Source organism: Macaca fascicularis, chromosome 14 (genome assembly GCF_037993035.2).
Source record: "Macaca fascicularis isolate 582-1 chromosome 14, T2T-MFA8v1.1".
Lineage (NCBI taxonomy): Eukaryota > Metazoa > Chordata > Mammalia > Primates > Cercopithecidae > Macaca > Macaca fascicularis.
In genome coordinates, this window is record NC_088388.1 from 127,774,129 (window position 1) to 127,795,042 (window position 20,914).

At 41.3% G+C, this 20,914-nt stretch overlaps 1 protein-coding gene across 9 annotated transcripts in view; it reads right to left on the reverse strand.

Annotated features, from left to right (window-relative positions):
* Window positions 1–20,682, reverse strand: part of ARHGAP32 (Rho GTPase activating protein 32) — a 306,989-nt gene extending 286,307 nt beyond the window's left edge. For 2 of the 9 annotated variants that reach the window (XM_074015632.1, XM_045370762.2), the window contains exon 1: window positions 20,443–20,682. The gene's annotated coding sequence lies outside the window, so the exon portion shown is untranslated. Of the gene's footprint in view, window positions 1–20,168; window positions 20,341–20,442 lie in introns of those variants that run through there. The other 7 variants (XM_074015635.1, XM_074015634.1, XM_045370763.2 and 4 more) reach the window with 6 other exon arrangements.
* Window positions 20,683–20,914: the final 232 nt, after the last annotated feature.

Consider the following 20,914-nt stretch of genomic DNA (forward strand, 5'->3'; position numbering starts at 1 on the left):
GTCTAGTCTGGGCCCAGTTTGAGCACTGGCTAGTACAAATAAGAGAACTATACACAATGGCTACAAAAGAGATACTGTATTTATGGTATTTTCATACTGCGAAATGTTACTAGTTTTTTATTAAGCACTTTGGGAGAAGGAAAAAAAAGAGTACTGCAAATGCCATTATTCCTCTCTCTCACACACACACAAAAAAAACACTTTTCCTGTACCTTTATTACTTCACTCATTCATCTGACAAATACTTACGGGTTTTACTTTCAGAATAATGTCCAACATTTAAGCAATGTAAAAAAAAGCTAAGGAATTAGCGTGACCCAGATATAGAAGGATTTTCCAACCACAGAACTGGAAGGTAGCTTTTAATAAGAATATAATAAGAACTGCAGAGGAAGAAACCACAAGCACCTACCAGCCTTGTCAATGCATAAAATGGCAGTAATTAACGTTGCCATTTTTGTAAGTGGAGACAGTATTTTTAATGACTATCACTTTGGGATATGAATATCTAATTAGATTTTGCTATGCAGACATGAGATTCTTCTGAGACCAGTAAGAATTTCTTCCAATTAAGCTTTTTGTTTGTTTCGTTTTTTGTTTTTTTTGTTTTTCTGGAGTAGGGTCATTCAACAACTCTGTAGAAAACAAGGAGAAAGCATATCCCAAGTCTACTGGCAGCTTTTCCCATTCTCAAACAATCCCTTGTTCAGATGCACAGCCACAGAAGTTCAAAGGTCACTGGCGTCTTTGTGCTCAGTTCCACGGTAGTTACAAACAAACTTTTGTCTCCATTCCTTCAATGAAATGGGCTGCAACAACTGCACTGACTGAACTTTTACATCTGAGGCCAGCATGAGCATTACAAAACTGAAGAGCCGTAGTATTTCATTTACACTTCAACCATAAATTTTTAAATCTCTTTTGTGAAATAAAATAATTTGTTTACCTGGGCTGCAAAAAGAACTGATCATTCTAGTCAAACACAAATAATAGCACTGGTGGCAACGGTCTTATGATTTATCCTAATTATCACACCGTTTACAACACTGTTTTGAAAGCTTTTGTTGACTGGTCTTCAGGGTTTTTCTCACCCTTGTCTCTGTCTTAAATCATGAATGATAAAAAGTGAATAAATTGATTACGGGCTTTCATACAGAGTTATAAACTAAAAGTTCTTTCTTAAAATGTGATAATAAATATATTGAAATAAGAAATCTCAGCTGTGACATTTATTTTCAAATAGAAAAAAGTCTTAAAAAATAAGCTCCTGATTCTGTAACTGCTAAACACCTTAGCATGATCATGTAAAATATAATACTGCCTTTATTTACACAGTTTAATAACTCTTTAAACATAAAAATCAAACATTTAACTGTTTAAGCTGTCTACCTTAAAGCACCCATTTTAAAAACAAATTCCTACTACTTTCATGCACTAAAAGCAACCTCCAAGATCTGTCTTAGCACAATAAAATATATTAGAGCTGAGTAATCAAAAAATAATTACTCCCAAAAATATTAGCCAATAATTAATCTAAAAAGAGTTACATAAGCATCTCTGAAATAACTTTTTTAGCAGCTAGGCTGCAAACTCCTACATGAACACAAACCAACTGAATCATGATGCTGAAAGGATGAAAGAACTTTGCCAGAACAAAGATAAGAAACAGTTTCCTCCAAACAGAAAACTTTCCATAACTATTTCTAAATAAGGCAAACACTTCTAGAAAGCTGAAAATACTACTTAAAATATCCTGAGCCACCACAGGGTGCTAAACGCCACACTCCTCAGAAAAAAAAAAAAAAAAAAATGGGTCCAAATCTCCTATTTTTTTTTTCAACTTTAATGAGCTTAGAGTGGAGAGAAACACAGCTGAAAGCAGCAAAAAGGAAATAAAAATCATGGGAATTCAGAAATATTGTTGAAATTGAGTATAAAGTGGCTCTGGATTAGGTTAAATAAAAGAAAAAGGGTCTAAAGGAAAAAAGGAAAAGTTATTCCAGATTTTGTTGCATAAAATTCAGTAACTCAGAAATGTTTCCAAACCACTGGTGCCATTATAGATTCATTTAAACAAGAATTTATTTTTTCCTGCTTTTACTAAAATCCATAACCCTGAAACACTAAGAATATCATAATATTTTACATACCACTAATCTGGGTAAGCCTAATCCAAAGGATTTCTAAAACTTTTCTCCTGTTTTAGACTTCCCCTCCTATCTTTCAAGAGGTCAGCCTAGATGGAACAGGTCCGGTTACATTAATTCAGTTGTCTATGTGTGGAAGCCTAGTCCCCATTTTGATTAGAGAGAAATGCTAAAAGAAAGCCAGTAAAAACCAAGCATTTTTTGTTTCCACCTCTCTCCTATGTTAAATAACTTGGTGCTGAGGAATTCACCAGAAAGCTTTCAGGAAATTCTCTTAAGTAAATAAATGGATGAAAACTGCTTCTTATTGGGAGCAAATAGCTGAAAAGGCAATTTGTTCTGTTAATCAAAGGTAATTCTGACTTAAACATGTCAGTAAATGATCCCCATATTAATGGTGAAACTGTTAAAAGGAAACCTAAACATATTAGAATCTTATTTGGCAATAAAATGCAATAGTATATAGAAATCCCTTTGTTGTTGTAACAAGAAAAAAATCTTCAAGTTCTGTTGATTTTTACAGCTAAACTTAGAGATGTTTATGTTTAGCGATTACCATAACACCAAATGACACATGAAGATGGAGTTTTATATATACAAGGAAATAATGTCTGCCCTTTACACACAAATTAAGAGGAAATACAGAAACCTGACAAAATGTTCACAAACAATATTTACCTATAAAAGAATAGACCTGGCATGCCAGACAAATAAAATAGAATTAAAATAGATCTTGCAAAGTTTTAATTTTTCCTCACGCTCCAAAAAAAAAAGTCTGTATTATCTTCAAATCATTCTGCCTTTCATGTTTTTTTAATTCCTAACAATATAATGGCATAAAGGAAGCCTCTAATTTTTATTCCCTACAAAACCACTTCTAATAGGTAGTAAATACCTACTGAATTCATGTTGATATATTCATTTAACCCATCTTACATATAAACAGCTGTAAAATATGGCAAAAGCTACTTTTTTTTTTTTGAGATGGAGTCCTGCTCTGTCGCTCAGACTAGTGCAGTGGCGAGATCTTGGCTCACTGCAGCCTCCACCTTCTGGGTTCAAGTGATTCTTGTACTTCCCTAGTAGCTGGGATTACAGGCGTGTGCCACCATACCCAGCTAATTTTTGTATTTCTTTTAGTAGACAGGGTCTCACCAGGGGGTTTGACATGTCGGCCAAGCTATTCTCAAACTCCTGACCTCCAGTGATCTGCCTGCCTTGGCCTCCCAAAATGCTGGGATTACAGACATGAGCCACCAAGCCCAGCCCAAAACTACTATTTTAAAACCATTTCAAAGTAGTTTTATAAGGCCTGGAAAAACTACAAAAATCCTGGGAGAAGACTGCAACACACCAAAAAGAAACCTCGCAACCCTAAAAACCTTCATTTTACTGTACCAAATATAAATTACTTCAGGGTTAACTAATTCTTTTTAAAGATATGTTAATATTGTCTATCAGTCACACCTCAATGTCAATCACCTCATCTATAAAATTAGTATGAGTACTAGTATATACAGTGAAATGATTTTCTACAGGAGTGTCAAGACTATTTAACTGGGAAAGGACAGTCTTCAACAAATGGTTCTGGGAAAACTGGATATTCACACACAAAAAATGAAATTAGTCTTACCTTATACCATATACAAAAATTAACTCAAAGTAGATCAATGATCTAAACATAAGAGCTATGAAAGTCTTAGAAGAAAACATAGGAGGGAAATGTCATAACACTGGATTTGGCAATAATTTTTTGGATATGACACCAAAAGCACAGGCAACAAGAGGAAAAACAAACTAGACAACATTAATATTAAAATGTTTGTCTATCAAAGGACACTATCAACAGAATGAAAAGGCAATTCACAGAATGGAAGAAAATATTTGAAATTGTATACCTGTTAAAGGACTGACATCTAAAATATGTAAAGAACTACAACTCAACAACAAAAAAACTATTTTAAAATGAGCAAAGGCCTTGAACACACATTTCTCCAATGAGGATATACAAATGGCCAACAAGCATATGAAAAAATGCTCACCATCACTATCGTTAGGGAAAGGCAAACCAAACCATGATAAGACATCACCTTACCCATTAAAATGGCTACTGGCAAAAAAAAAAAAAAAGGAGAAGCAGGAGGAAAAGGAGAGGGAGGAGAAAGAGGAAGGAGGAAGGAGGAGGAAGGAGGAGGAAGAAGAAAGAGGAAGAGAAGAAAGAAAGAAAGAAAGAAAGAAAGAAAGAAAGAAAGAAAGAAAGAAAGAAAGAAAGAAAAGAAAAGAAAAGAAAAGAAAAGAAAAGAAAAGAAAAGAAAAGAAAAGAAAGAGAAAAAGAAAGAAAGAAAGAAAGGAAAGAAAGAAAGAAAGAAAGAAAGAAAAGAAAGAAAAGAAAGAAAAGAAAGAAAAGAAAGGAAAGAAAGGAAAGAAAGGAAAGAAAGAAAGAAAAAGAAAGAAAGAAAAGAAAAGAAAGAAAGAAGAGAGAGAGAGAGAAGGAGGGAGGGAGAGAGGGAGGGAGGGAAAGGGGAAAGGAAAATAACAAATGTCGCCAAGGATGTGAAGAAACTGGAACCTTTGAGCACTCTTGGTGGCAATGTAAAATGGTACAACTGCAATGGAAAAAGGGTATGGCTATTTTTCAAAAAGTTTAAAAATACAATTACCATGTGATCCAGCAATTCCACCTTTGGATGTATACTCCAAAAAACTGAAAGCAGGAATTCAAAGAAGTATTTGCATACTCATGTTCACAGCAGCACTATTCAAAATCATCCAGAAATGGAAGCAACCCAAGAGTCCACTGACAATTAATGGATAAGCAGGATGTGGTACGGACACACAATGGAATAGTATTCACCCTTGAAAAGGAAGGAAATCCTTCTGCATGCTACAACATAGATGAACCTTGAGGACATTATGCTAAGTGAAATAAGCCAGTCACATAAAGATGAATATTATATAGTATAATCCCATTTACATGGGGTATCCAAAGTAGTCAAAATCATGGAAACAAAGTAGAATGGTGGTTACTGGGCCTGGGAGGAGGGGAAAATGGCAAGCTGTTTCACAGTCACAGAGTTTTAGTTTTGCAAGATGAAAACATTCTGGAGAGCTACTGCACAATAATGTGAATATATTCACACTACTAAACTGTACAGCTAAAAAATAGCTAAGATAGCAAATTTTACTTTATGTATATTTTACTGTAATAAAAATATTACAGATGTAACTACCTCGTGGGGCACTTGTCATGATTAAATCAGATAATACGTGTAAGGAGCTTAGAAGAGTTCATAGCATATCTATAATAATTAAACAATGTTAGCAATAACAGGAGCCACCGTTAATATTAATAAAACAGATGTTTATCATTTGGTAAAACAGAACCTGAGTTAAGAAGGATTCTAAAAAGGCTCTCCTTGAAGCTCAAGCAAGAGAGTTGAATAGAACAGTAGGAGACAGAGAACTTTAGATGGTTCTTGATAGTTTAAAATGACACACTGAAACAAGTTTAAGGAGGTGGGCATGGTAATCTAGATCAAAGGGACATAAAATCAGGTCTGGGAAGGTACTGAAAAGAAATTGGGAAAACTGCTCTAATGAGGTTCCGATCATGCCTTGGAACTCAAAAACAGGCGAAAACAGAAAGCACCTGTATGAGAACACTGAGCAACCATTCCTTCAAATCTGTGCTCTCACCAATCAACACAACTCTCCACAAAGGCAGGTGGGCTAGCAGCCAATACATGAAACACAGTGTAACTGCACATGGCTCACAACTTTTTCCTATTGAAAGTTATCATAAAAATCAGCATGAAAACCTAAAAAGCCTAACCTTCACCATTCAGAAAGCCTCTAACACCAAACCCCTGATTCTCTAGAAACAACACAGAATAGAAGTGGATAAACATCTTGCTCTACCCTCACTGTCAACCTGTTCCCAAACTGGGAGGGAGGTGGACAAATTAAGAATATAAACTATGGAGGCACAAGCAGTTCACGTCTCTCATGCATTCCAGTACCTATCATCACGGTAAATAGCGAAAACTGCAAACACAAACGCACTCAGAGTAAAACCTTGACTACTCAGAACTCTTACAGCAGGGTTTCTCAGCCTTGGCACTACTGACGTTTTTGACCAGATGGTAATTCTCTGCTGGGAGAGGAGAGAGAGAGGCTGTCCTGTGCAGGAGTAATGGCAGAGAATTTGTTACTCTAAATGTTAAGAACATAAATCTGGAAAACATCCCCTTCCCAGCCCAAGTTAAATATTCAGAAATCACTTCACATTATTTACAAAATAATACTGAGGAAAACACAGCACTTGAAAGGCAAAAAGACCTGGATTTAAAGTACGAATCAATCCTCCACGTAGTTGAGTAAACCTGATCAAGTGACCACACTTTTCTGAGGCCCAGTACCCTTCTATGATAGTAATACTACTAGAGTTATTGGGAGGTTTCAATAAAATAACACTCCTTAAGATCAGTACAAAGTAGGCATTAGATAAGAAGTGAATTCACATTTAAGCACCGGAACTTTAACTGTTTTACAACAGGAATATTTCTAAAATATACTGCATACTTTCCTGCCTTATGTAATCTAACCTTATATAAATGAGTTTGAGGTGACCATTTCATACAAACATTACTGTAGTAACTAAACATAATACTAATCTAAAGAGAGCTATAAAAAATGAGTAACACATAAAATCCAGTTTCAAGATGCTGCATCAATTGGTTGAATCTCATGAAAATAATTCTACTTAGTAGGGATTAAACATAAAATTGAATATTTAAACTAAAAAATAACAATAAAAGGAAAACAATGTAACAACATTTGGGAGAGAAAAGCTCTAAAAACTGTAATTTCCTACAAGCCCTAGATGAACAAGAGTGACAAATTATCCCAAAAAAAGGTACACGGAACACAATTTGGGTTAGTAGAGAGAAAAACCAAAATAAGTCACAAAAATGGAACTCTAGTTTCAACTGGCCTACTTAAGAAAATGTCACTAGATAAGTGACTTAACCTGGATCTATTTCCTTACAAATAAGAAGGGCACAAAACCTACTTTGACACCTCTAACGCTTTCAGGTGGACCAAGTGATAATGTTCATAAAAAAAATATATATATATATATACACACACACACACACACACACACACATATATGCTCCTAAAGCTGTCCATAAAATACCTGATACTGGTAGCATAACAGCACTGGCACAGGCACCCTGGGGTAAACAGGTCATCCTGCTGGAAAAGTGATCAGCCTAGAAGCGCTTGCCACTCTGCCCCTGACGATCCTAAGAACTAAGGGAATCAGTATTTCTGGCCCATCTGTAACACATTCAGAGAACCGCTGACACATTGGTTAGGAAGCTCTAACTAAAATATCATATCTAATTTGAGGCACCATAAGAGAGAATGTACCATTTTCCACAATAACCAACTCTAGCAATAGGACCAAAACCAGAATTTTACTTGCATAGAACAGTACTGCTTAGACCTAAGCAATGGCACCCATCCTAGGCCTCAAGCTTCAGAGGACCTTGCACTGGCCTTCCTCTAACCATACCCCTGACCATGGGGCCAGCTGTGCTAAGGGCCTAACGGATGTGCCCATCTGCAGCCCACATGCCCCAGCCCTCATCTTGACCGGAACTCCAAAATTTCCCACCTCTTCCAGGGTCTGCTCAGGCCTCTTCCCTGAGTCAGTTCTCCTGAGGACAGATGACCCAACCAATAGTATTTACAACCCTAGGCCAAAGAATGGTCAAAGAGCAGCTGTTTGAAGGGTGTATGGGCTGGAGTTCCACAGACATGCACATGCAAACTTCACAGTTCAAGGAGCCTGGGGAAAAGAAGACCTCAGGTTAGAGGCTGGCTCTCTGCACCTTAGCTTGTGTTCTAAAAACAAACTCAGAGTTAGGAGGCCAAGGAGGGTAGATCACTTGAGATCAGGAGTTTGAGACCAGCCTGGCCCACATAGTGAAACCCTGTCTCTAATAAAAATGTAAAAATTAGCGGGACATGATGGCACGTACCTGTGGTCCCTCAGCTACTCAGGAGGGTGAGGCAAGAAAATCACTTGAACCTGGGAGGCAGAGGTTGCAGTAAGCCAAGATCACGCCACTGCACTCCACTCCAGCCTGGGCAACAAAGCAAGACTCGCTCTCAAAAACAAACCAAAAAAACAAACTCAGAGGAATCTGAATTCTCTGTTCGACTCTGATCTAGGTTATTATGAAGTTTTATTTGATAAAGTCGGCAAATGGAACATCTTCTATTTATAAGGTAACTTGATTCATAACTTGTATAGACATATGAACCTCGTCTTAGTCCGTTTAGTATTGCTATAAAGGAATACCTGAAACTGGGTAATTTACAAAGAAGGTTTATTTGGTGCACAATTCTGCTGGCTGGAAGGTCAGGCATCTGGTGAAAGCTTCAGGCTGCTTCCACTCACGCCAGAAGGCAAAGGGGAGCCAGCATGTGCAGAGATCACATGGTGAGAGAGGACGCAAGTGGAGGGAGGTACCAGGCTCTTTTCCACAACCAGCGCTCTGTGGGGAGCGAACAGAGTGACAGCTCACTCACACCCCACCCACGGCAGACATTAATGTAGACATGAAGGCTCCACTCTCATGACCCAAATACCTCCTAGTGGGGGCCCCACCTCCAACGTTGGGGATCAAAATTTCAATGTGAGGTTTGGAGGGTCAAATATCCAAACCGTAGCAGACCTGCAATTTGTATTCTTGCCCCAAGTCCCAAAAATGTTAGGGATGGGCCTGAAAAATAATCTAAAAACCTTGTCTTATGAGGAATAGTTGAAGAAAATGAATACGTTGAGCCTAGAAAGAGAAAAGACTGGTGGGAAGATAAAAGAACCAACCATTTTTCACAGCTAAAGAGCTATCATGTGAAAAATAAAGCAGATCTGTGTGGAGTCAGAAATGCATGGAGCAATGTTCCAGTTTCATAGAACGAGATACATTTCCTAACAATAAGAACTCTTTTTAAAAAGTTAGCCGGTCTTGTGAATAACTGAGTTTTCAGACAGTAAAAATAAAGCAGAGGGTAAGTAATTACCTCCCAAGGATAATGTGGAAGGAATTCTGATATTAGAGAAAGGCAGATGGCATATTCCCTGGAGGCCTATATAGCGGCAATATGAAGCTATAGCTCTATATGCAGAGACTAGTGGTATGAGACACAGGCAAAACCAAAGTTACACCCTGAAGTAACCTTTCTTTCTTAAGAAGTTCCCATCATCTTGCTTTTTTATCATTTGCCTCCTCACAAAAAAAAAAAAAAAAAAAAAAAAGGTGAATTTCTCCATTCTTCAAAATTAGTTACTAAATAGAAGACCAAAGCAGCCTTGTCTCAATGGACTTTTCACCCTCCAGCAAACTACAAGCTTCTCTACTGGTACCAGCTGGATCCTGTGACTTGTCATTATTGCTGAAAACCCTGCTCCATTCCTAAAAGTGACTCTAGCACCTCTCTATTATCAACAAATGTTTATTAAGTAGGAATGCTAGAGATATAGCAGGAGCCTAGACAAAGCCCTCACCCCTTGAGTAGCTCAGAGACGGGGGGTTATAAACTAAACACATGGCTGGGCACAGTGGCTCATGCCTATAATCCCAGAGCTTTGGGAGGCCAAAGCAGTTGAATCACTTGAGTCCAGGAGTTCAAGACCAGCCTGGGCAACACGGTGAAACCCCATCTCTATTTAAAAATACAAAAATTAGCCAGGCATGGTGGTGCACACCTGTAATCCCAGCTACTTGGGGGCTGAGGTGGGAGGATTGCTTGAGCCCAGTAAGTCGAGGCTTCAGTGAGCTGAGATCGCGCCACTGCACTTCAGTCTGGGTGACAAAATGAGGCCCTGTCTCAAAAAATAAATTAATTAATTAAACAAATAAGCAAATAATAAATGAATATGAAGAAGACAAAATGGGATGATATAAAAGAAACAGGTGGGGGTGCTATATATACAGGTAATTATTATGGTCTCTCTGGGAGAGGAAGAAGGTAGCCATGACAAGACTTAAAAGAAGTACGTGGCCAGGCGCCATGACTCACGCCTATAATCCCAGCACTTTGAGAGGCTGAGGCAGGTGGATCCCTTGAGCCCAGGGGTTCAACACCAGCCTGGGCAACACAGAGAGACTTCGTGTCTACAAAAATTACAAAAATTAGCCCGGCACAGTGGCACGCACCTATAGTCTTAGCTCCTTGGAAGGCTGATGTAAGAGGATCACCTGAGCCCAGGAGTTCGAGGTTACAATGAGCTATGATCACTCCATCTTGAGTAACAGAGTAAAACCCTGCCTCTAAAAAAAATTAAAAATAAGTCATTTTAAGTAAAAGGAACAGCAAGCACAAATCCCTAAGACAGAATGTGCTTTTATTCAAAGGGAAGAAACAATGTCATATACCACACACCCATAAGTATGGCCAAAATCTAAAACACTGACAACACCACATGTGGACAACAGGAACTCTCACTCACTACTGGTGAGGTTGTAAAATGGCACAGTCACTTGGGAAGACAGTGTTGTAGTTTCTTGCAAACTAAACTTATTCTTAACATATGATCCCACAATCGCATGCTTAAGTATTTACACAAGATGAAAACTTACTAAACACACACACACACACACACACACACACACGGATGCTTGTAGCAATTTTATTCACAGCTGTCAAAATTTGGAAGCAACTAAGATGTCCTTCAGCAGGTGAAAGAATAAATAAACTGTAGTATATCCAGACAATGGAATATTACTCAGCACTAAAAAAGAAATGAACAATCAAGCCACGAAAAGACAGGGAAGAAACTTAACTGTTTATCCTAAGTGAAAGAAGCTAGTCTGAAGAGGTTACATACTCTATGATTCTAACTATATGACATTCTGGAAAAGGCAAAAGTATGAACACAGTAAAAAGGCTGGGGGTTGACAGGGGCTTGAGAGAGAGAGGGTCAAACTACTCTATAAGATACTATGATGTGGATACATGTCATTATTAATTTGTCCAAATCCACAGAAGGTACAACATCAAGTCTTTTTTCCCCCCCTCTCTCAGAAGAAGTGGGAAAAATGAGTGAATCCTAATGTAGCCTTTGGACTTTGGGTGATAATGATGTTTCAATGTAGGCTCATCAACTGTAACAAACTCTGATGTGGGATGCTGATAATGGGGGAAGCCGCACATGTGTAAAGACAAGGGGTATATAGGAAACCTCTGCACCTTTAGCTCAGTTTTGCTGTGAACCTAAAAATAAATTCTACTTTAAAAAAAAAAAAGGAGCACCACTGAGACTGTAGCCCAGTGAACAAAGAAGAAAAGAAGAGACAGCGGAAGATGAGATCAGAGAAGCAGCCAGGAGCCATATCACACATTACAAACATTTTGGACCACATAATTTTTTGCTCCTGGGAGTTGTCCTGTGCATTATCGGATGTTGGATGTTTAGCAGCCACTTTGACCTCTACCCACTAGATGCCAGTAGCAACCTACCCCAATTTGTGACAACCAAGAACGTCACCAGACATCACCTGAGGGGAAAATCTTCCCGGGTTGAGAACTACTGATATGGAACCTGATAGTCACCAAAATGAAGGGTTTATTTCCATAGTAAAATGTTAAGTTTCTGTTTCAGCAATAAGTGTATTGGAAAACCAGTAAGCACAATGATATGATCTGATTAACATTTAACATTATTTTGGCTCCTGTGTATGGTGAGAATGAGGGGAAGGACAGGGACAGGAGGAGAAGCAGGGAAATCTGCTGGCAGTCTGCCAGATGACAAAGCCTACTAGCTTAGCCTAGGTTTTTACCAGTGAAAAAAGTGAGATGTAGTCAGGTTCAGTTTACATTATAAAGGTGGAGGTGACCAGACTTAATACGAGATGAGGAGGAAAAAAAGAAATCAAGGAGGATGATTCCAAGGGTTCTAGCCTGTACAAGTGGTGGCTGATGATGTCACTTACTGAGATGGTGAAGACTTGGGGGAGGTAGAGGAAGAAGTCACCGACAGGAAGAGTAATTCATAGCCCTCCTTTGTTCATGCTGCCTTTGAGATGCCCATTAGATATCCAAGCAGAGGCATGGAGTTACGTGAGTGTAGAGCTCAAGGGGGGAAAAAAGTCAGTACTAGAAATAAGAATTTGAGCCTCATCAGCATACAAATGACATCTGAAACCAAAAAATTGGAGAAAATCACCTGAGGGACATTCCAAATTTTCAAGGAGTGAGTAAGTAGAGATAAACTGCCAAAAGCATATAGAAAATGAGAATGAACAACTAAGAGGTCACAAGAAGTAATGCTGGCCACTGTGAAATGCTGGTGAGAGATCAAATAAGATACAAACATTGAACTGACCACTAGAGCTTTGGCAAGATACAGGTCACTGCAATCTTGATTAAAAACAATTTCAGTGGAGTGGAAGAAAAAAAGAAATCAAGGATAAGGATGACTCTGGGGATTCTGGCCTGCACAAGCGGTGGCTGATGATGCCACTTACTGAGATGGTAAACACTTTGGGGGGTAGAGGAAGAAGTCACTGACAGGAAGAGTAATTCATATGATGAGCTCAAATGATCAGGCTAAAGAATCAGTGGTGAAGAAGGGAGAGCAAATATAAACAACTCTTGAAAATTTTTGCTGCAAAAGGAAACATAAAAAAAGGGCAATAAATGTAAATGAAGGGGATCCCAAGGTAGAGGTGGTTTAAAAGGTGTGATTTATTCATTTAAGGTATCAGTAGCTCAAGAGATAAAACTTTATTCCTCTCTCACTTAACTACCCAAAGATAAATGAGAAGTACAAGGCTAGGAGGCAGTTCTGCTCCACAAGGTCATCTAAAAATCCATCTTATTCATCCCTTTCCCGCTAAGGTGTTGCCCTCACCTTCACAGGTTGAATAACATGCCCCATCAGTGTATTAACACCCTACACTCTCATCTGCAAAAGGGGGTAAAGAGAAAATAGAAAACGATTAGCTTCCTTTCTAAGGCCACAACCCAGAAATCACACATACCACTTATGTCCACATCCATTTAGCCAGAATTTAGTCCACATCCAACTATAAGAGAGAGGCTAGGAAATGTAGCTTCTAGCTGGGCCAACGTGTGCCCAGATAAACCCTGAGGAACCTATATACTAAAAGGAAGCCACAGAGAACAGCATTGGGTAGACAACTAGTTATCACTGCGGCAAGTAACAAAAGGCACAGATGCTAACTAAAAGAGGATTCAGTAAAGAGAGAATGATATCCTAGGAAAGAAAACTGCTGGAGTAGAAGACCTGTAGGCAAGAAGAAATGAGATCCAGGCACAAATTTACTGCCTCAGGAACAAGGTCACTTTGGTCTCCTGTCCCTTCTCACATGCTTGATTTTTCAGAAGGGTTATTCCTTGATTGCATTTCTAGTAAATTAAACTTTTCCTTCCATCTACTAAATCAACTACACAGAATGCGTGTAAAAATCTGGCTTTAATTGAGAGTTCTTACTTGGGTTGTCTACCAACAGGGGGACTCAGAGCTGCTGCTTCTCCGTCAAAGACAGAATGACCAAATTTCAGAGTTGGAGGGAGTCTACAAAGCCCATTTTACATGTTCAAGGTCACAAGGCTACAAAGTATCCTCTCCAACAGCACATCACAAGTTCTCAAACTGCCAGATCATTCCACTATCTCCTTGCTTACTTATAATATTCCTTTTCATAAACTAGTTTGTCTTCCCATGAAATGAACACCTCCTGAGGGCAAAGACAACGACACCTTTTTACCTATCTGTCTTCCACTGCGTGAAGCATGGCACGAGATACACAGATGTACTCAGTGGACACTTCTCAGTTCACGGATACAAAGAGATGTGGTTTCCCTTATCGTACCGTGTCAGGATTGCTATTCCTACTTAATCTGGAGGGCCACTGAATATAAAGCAAGAAGGAGGCCTGTCAGATTCTCCTTAGGTAGATCAATGGAAACCGGACCTTTGGAGACAGAAATTACTTGTCCAAAGTCACAAGCTGTTTACAGCAGAGCCAAGACAAATATCCAGGTCCTCTTGATTCCAGGTTCGAAACTCATTTTCCTGTTAAAAGTTGCTTCACTTTTTTGGTGTGTGATATCCTGGGTAATTACTGAACTTCACATGATCTATTCCGCAAAACTAATGAAAATGCTACTCATCTTAAGAGTCCTTCAACCACCTATATTTCTCCAATGAAAGGAGGAACAGGAGTTACTGTTTCCATGCTACACACAAGGGAATAAAAGCAGCGCAGTCGGCCGGGCGCGGTGGCTCACGCCTGCAATCCCAGCACTCTGGGAGGCCGAGACGGGCGGATCACGAGGTCAGGAGATCAAGACCATCCTGGCTAACACGGTGAACCCCGTCTCTACTAAAAAATACAAAAAACTAGCCAGGCAAGGTGGCGGCGCCTGTAGTCCCAGCTACTCGGGAGGCTGAGGCAGGAGAATGGCGTAAACCTGGGAGGCGGAGCTTGCAGTGAGCTGAGATCCAGCCACTGCACTTCAGCCTGGGCCACAGAATGAGACTCTGTCTCAAACAAAAAAAAAAAAGCAGTGCAGTCAAATAGCTTGCCTCACATCACAAGGCTGAAATCCAGATAGTAAGGATTTTACTATTTCAGGGCAAACTGATAGAATTTTCTAGAAGATTCTCTCCTAGAGTATGATGCCTCTCTTTTCAAATAGAGACAAATTGCACATATTATAACATTTCCATAATGAATGGTTCACACATGCTTTTCCTCTCAATGCTTTCTATCTCCACAGCCTCCAATATTATGTATATTATAATCCAGGATATAAAATAAAATAGTAAATAGATACACAGCCAGAAACAGAAAAAAAAAAAAAAAAAACGTGTTTCTGAAAGCCAGAATTTTACTTCTATTCTGAACATTCAGTTTCATGTTTTTTTCATGAGAAATTAAACCAAACACCCATTTCTTATTTCCTCTTACTTGTTCTAAAACAATCTCCTTTAAATACAAGAATAGCCCTCCCTCGTCCAGGTATACTGTAAAACTGAAAATATCCATTTTATAAAATCCTTACACTTTACTACCTTGGGGAATACACCTGCTCAAGTCTCATCTTTCCAGATAGGAAATGTCTGGTTTGATTTGTTTTTTAACCTCAAGAGAAAAACTGTCGCATCTCGACTTCTTTAGGTCTACTCTGTTTGAGGTGCTACAATCAGAACCCTGCAGCTTTCAAGGTGCTGTTCAATGGTTTTATGGAAGAGCCCTTCTGCCTCCATCTCACTGTTTCATCGAGGACAGTGTGGGAACATTAGTGCCTTCCCCTATCTCCTCTGGATCATCTCACTTCACTGAAGCATCAGCTAAGGCCAAGAAACTGGACAGTTTGTAGAACTGCAAGAGTCACAATGACCCCAATTCTATTTTGTTTAACTCAGTCAGAACAATGGCCTTTTTTATTTGCTCACTCTTAGTTTGAGATTAATGTTAATAAACCAGCATTTGAAGTTGAGAGGCACACCAAATTTCTCAACTGTAAGGTAACTTAAATCAAATACTTCAAAAAGTCTCTGGATAGTAAACTAGATCTACTTAGGAAAAAAAAATTACCTTTTATTATTTCAACTCTGAGAAGCATGCCATAAAGATGTGAATGCAAATCATAAGGAAGACTTTAGAGTATATATACACATGGGGAAAATTTTCCAACCCTGGCCTAATCAAAACTGACTTTTCTCACTCATCTTTCTAAAAAAAAAAAAAAAAAAAAAAAAAGCCAGTATCACTATGAAAATAGAAGTGGTATTTAAATCCAATTTATAAACATAAGAACATTATCAGGAAATCATCAAGAATCAGGATCTATGAAAAAGAGAAGTATCTTTCCACCCATACTTAATTATCTGAAATCAGCAAGTGATTAGTAAAAATACACTACAGCAAACAGGAAATTTCTCAAGTTATTCCGCTTATCAGCTGTTAACTAAACTACATTTCATCAAATGAGAAAATTCTATAGCAAACAGCATATCACTCAGGAAAATCACTCTCTAATCTGGAGGTGACAGTAATATACAATATTTTAGGCATACTTTCAGGGTAGCGTTTCTAATCATCATCATCTATCACTTACCGAGGGCTTCCTGTATGTCACAGATTAAGCCTTAACATGTACTATTTCATTTCATCCTCACTACAACCTTCCAAGGTTGATACTACTGATATTCCCTGGTCACAAAGGAAATCGCTGAGGTCCCATGACATTCATTAGTTTGTCCAGGATCAGTGTTTATAAATATCATATCTGATATGTGAACCCAAGTCTATCTGGCTCCAAAACAAAAATTAGTGCCTTTCCAGGATTCTTAACCTTATAATGGCTCTGATAAGAAATAACACATACGTTAATCAAAGTAAAAAAAATGTTAAGTCCTAAATCGGGGGTTGGAAAACTTTTCTTTTAAAGAACCAGATAATAAATACTTGAGGCTTTGCAGGCCGAGCTATGAAAGTACTCCGCTCTGCTGCCGCACTGCCAAAGTAGCCACAGACACAAGAATGAATGAGTGACTGTGTTCCTATAAAACTTTACTGAAGGACACTGACATTTGCGGTTTATACCATTCTCATGACACGAAATTTTATTCGATTGTTTTCAACCATTTAAAAATATAAAAATCATTCTTAGCCACGGGCCAGATATGGCCTGCAGGCTATAGTTTGCCCATAGGTTCCCTAAATAATGCAGACAAATATAAAATATTTTTTACTAAACACTTCTTACCAATCATTAACTTGTAACCTCCTTTGGTATTGTGAACTGATACTTTAAAGAAGTTCAAAGTCTTGTCCAGCCTTGGCACAGGACAGTAGTCCCAGTTGCTCAGGAGGGCAACGTGGGAAGATCACTTCAGCCCAGGATTTGGAGGCCAGCCTGTGCAACATAGCATGGCCCTGACTCTATTAAATTTTAAAAACAAGCAGCAGCGGTAGCTCACAGTCTCAATAAACTTGATCTGTCTCCAAATTATTGAAAATTCCAGAGAGTTCAAAATTGCAATTACTACTGGTGGATTTTCTAAATAAGACAGAGGCACAAAATTTTGGAACTAGAAGAAATCTAACATGTTCTCAGTCCTTATCTGTTTTTGTTGTTATTGTTTTGAGACAGGGTCTCACTCTGTTGACCAGGCTCGAAGGCAGTGGCACAATGATAGCTCACTGTAACCCCTAATTCCTGGGCTCAAGTGATCCCTCCATCTCAACCTCCCGAGTAGCTAGGACTACAGGTGTGTGCCACTACACTCAAGTAATTGTTTTTATTTGATTTTCTGTAAAGACTGGGCCTCTCTATGTTGCCCAGACTGGTCTCAAACCCCTGGCCTCAAGGGATCCTCCCACCTCTGCCTGCCAAAGCATTTGATTAGAGGTGTAAGCCACCCTGCCCAGTCTTTAGCTGCATGTTTTTTAAACTTCTGTTACAGTATTTAAAAAAGTTTGCCAGGCCAATTTGCCAGGTAATACAGGTTTGCAACTAAGTTTATACATAATGACAACAATACATATTTAAAAATAGTTCTGCAGAGCATTTTCATATCCCTTCTATCATCTGATCCTTCACAACTCCGTAAGAAAGACAATGCAAGCCTTCTTATCTCTATGTTATAAAAAGCAAACAAGCTCAGAAATGTAAATAACTTGTCCAAGGAAGGTACATTGTCACACAGCTACTATGGGGCAGAACTTCAACCTCAACCTGACTTCAAGTCCTTGCTGCCTCTTGACTACTTCCACGGACACTGGATTTCACAATCACGGGTTAAACCCGAAAAATTCTCAAGAATATTAGTCTTACTCTTTAAAAGTTCAACTATGTCAAGTTCCTTTTTGTTTCATTCCTCTTTTGCTACCACAGCCTTATGAAGAAAACAGATGCCTAGTCCTTAACATTTATTACACGCGTCTACGATCAACATATAGTGTGCAGATAATATACTCAGGTCAGCTTGGGAAGGAAAACACTTGAATAAGTCAAGTCAGAACAAACAACAATAAAAACATCGTTTATATAGCACCGAGAGAGAGAGAAGTAGAGATGAATGTATTGCCATTAGAGTCGCAGGCCAACTTCAGAAAAGCTTTTGGTGACTGGAAAATGATACGGAGGTTGGGAAATGAACATAGAAGGAACATAACTACTGGAATTCAAACCAACATCAAAGGCTCTAAAGACAGTTGAGCCTGTCTTGCTGGTTCTTAGTCTCTCCCTAGAAAACAAAACAGTTACATAACTGGAGAATGTTCTTCCAACTCACATTTCCTCTCTGTCCCACTTATGTTTTTCTCCCCCACTACTTCACCCTGTCACCCACCTCAATGTGAATGATCATACAGTAAACTGGGCTTCCACCCCAGCTGTGTCCAGACAAGTCTCTGTCCAAAGTGCTGCTTTATACACGGACTGCTATAGGGACCACAGGACGAAGATAACTGGCTTAAACACGGTTCCAACCTGACACCATTATAGACACTTGCTCTATGAAGCATCACCATATATCCAATTCCAAGAACGAATCAGGCTCCAGACATTCCTGAAATTGCAAATTACAACATCCTAATGCCTCATCTTCACAAACAGCCCCATTAAAAAGAAAACACACCAATGAGTACTTGAAAAACTTTGAGGTCATGTCGTAGCAGAAATTAAAGCTTCTCTTTCCTTCACACTCAAGTCCAAGGAACAAATATCGATTCTGAGAGCCACTTCAATGTACCCAATAAGGAAGGATATATTGAGTCACAACCATAAATACTCAAAAATATTACAACAAATGCAGTCACTGATTCAGACCAGCAAACTGTGTAGACTCTAAGAGCCACCGCAGTCCAGCACCATTTGCTTTATCTTCTTCCAATAGAAATACAAATATAGACAACGTTTACAAAAGCAACCAATGTATCAGAAAAGTTATTCCCATTCAGACTGACTTAAAAGGTCTAAATCTGTGCCAAATAAAACTCTGAAAGAACAGAAAATAAAAGAGATGCTGACAACAATGCTATGCCCAGCTGCCAGCTAGCCATGTAGCATCACGCAGTGCCCCAAGCATTTTAAAGACAGATTGTAACTCTGCATTCAGATCAAAATTATAATTATCCAAATTCTATTTCCTAAAAGATGACTATTAAACTGCATCCCAAGCATTCTGCTTGGGTCTCCTCCTTCCTTCCATCTTCAAGTTTCACAAACAGAAGGTGAAGCTATAAAAAGTCCAAGGTAGACTAAAGCTAAGAAATCAGGTCTGATTTTCTCTCCCTACCATTTCTTGTGTACTGCTTAAGAAAATCTTTAACATAAATGTTTGATAAAGTCAACAAAACGGGAAACCAAGATACAGGGGTGGCGAGGAAGCGAGGTGGAAAAAAGCACTAATTCACCACCGTCGTCCAACATGCAGCGGCAACTTCAGTCAATGGGAAAGACGAGGAGGGAAACTCCACCGGAGCCTGGGGGAACAGAGACCTCTGGCCCCGCGGGGCCCACGCACACGGGGGGGGCGGGACCCGCGATGTCGCCCGCGGGCAGCGGAGGGAAACGCTCCCGCGGCTCCTCCGGGAGCGCCGGTGTCCCTGGAGCCCCCACTCGGCCGCTCCCGGGAGTCGCGGCTGCCGCCCGCCTTGGGCCCGGGGCGGAGAGCGCTGCGGCAGGCCAGAACGCCGTCCGAACGCCCGGCTCGCGGAGGCCGCGGGGAGCGGGGAGCGCGTGGCGCGGGAGGTCGTGGGCCCGCAGCGACGTCCGCCCCGGGAGGCCGGGGAGATGGGGCCGGGGGTGAGGGTACAACCGAGAGGCTCCTCCGGGAGCATGCGATCCGGAGCCCTCACTCTAAAAAGAATTTTTTCTAAGAAGGAAAGAGAGGCCCCCGCAGCCCTTCCCGCGGGGCCTGCCCACGTCACCGGCGCCCCCGGCCCTCCCGCGCGCCCGCCTTACCGAGCCCCGCGGCCCCGCCGCGCCGCCGCGGCGTCCCTGCGCCCCGCTGGCCGCTCCGTGTCTGCCCTCCGCGGGCCGGGCCCGACGCCCTCCGCCCGCCGCCGCCGCCGAGCGCCGCCCGCGCCGCCGAGCCTAGCGCCTGGCCGCCGAGGGCAGCCGCGGGGGCTCGGCCGGGCGCCCCCCGCGCCAGCGCCTCATCCCGCCTCGCGCCCCGTCAGGCTCGGGGGCGGGGGCGCCGGGCCGCGGCCTCCAAGTCCCCACCTCCGGCACGCACCGCGCTCGCCCTCCCGCGGCGGAGTCGGCCCCCGGGAACGCGGGTCCTCGGGCTCCAGAGCCCCTCACCCTGACGCCTTCGGGCCGCCCCCGCAGCGCCCCCGCCCAGCTGGCCGGCGCGTGCCCCCGCCGGAGCCCGCCGCCCGCCCAGCCTCCGCCTCCTCCGCTCCGCCTCCTCCTGCACCCGCGACGCCCGCAGCGGGGAGAAGAGGCGCGCTGCCGCGGCCGCGGGCACGAGCACGCGCGAGGAGGGCGGGCGGCGGGCGGAGCGCGCGCGCGGCCGAGGGGGCGGGGGCGCGCCGAGGCCTCGCCTGCCGTTGTCCCAGGAGCGCACGTGCGCTGCCGGGGGTGCAGCGAGGGGCACTAGGCGGGTGCCCCTGGGGGCCTGGGGGGCTGGGGGGCTGGGGGGCTGGGAGCGCGGAGTGGGTAGAGACGCTGCCTGAGGGGTCCCGACGTAGGCTGTTGCCTCGGCC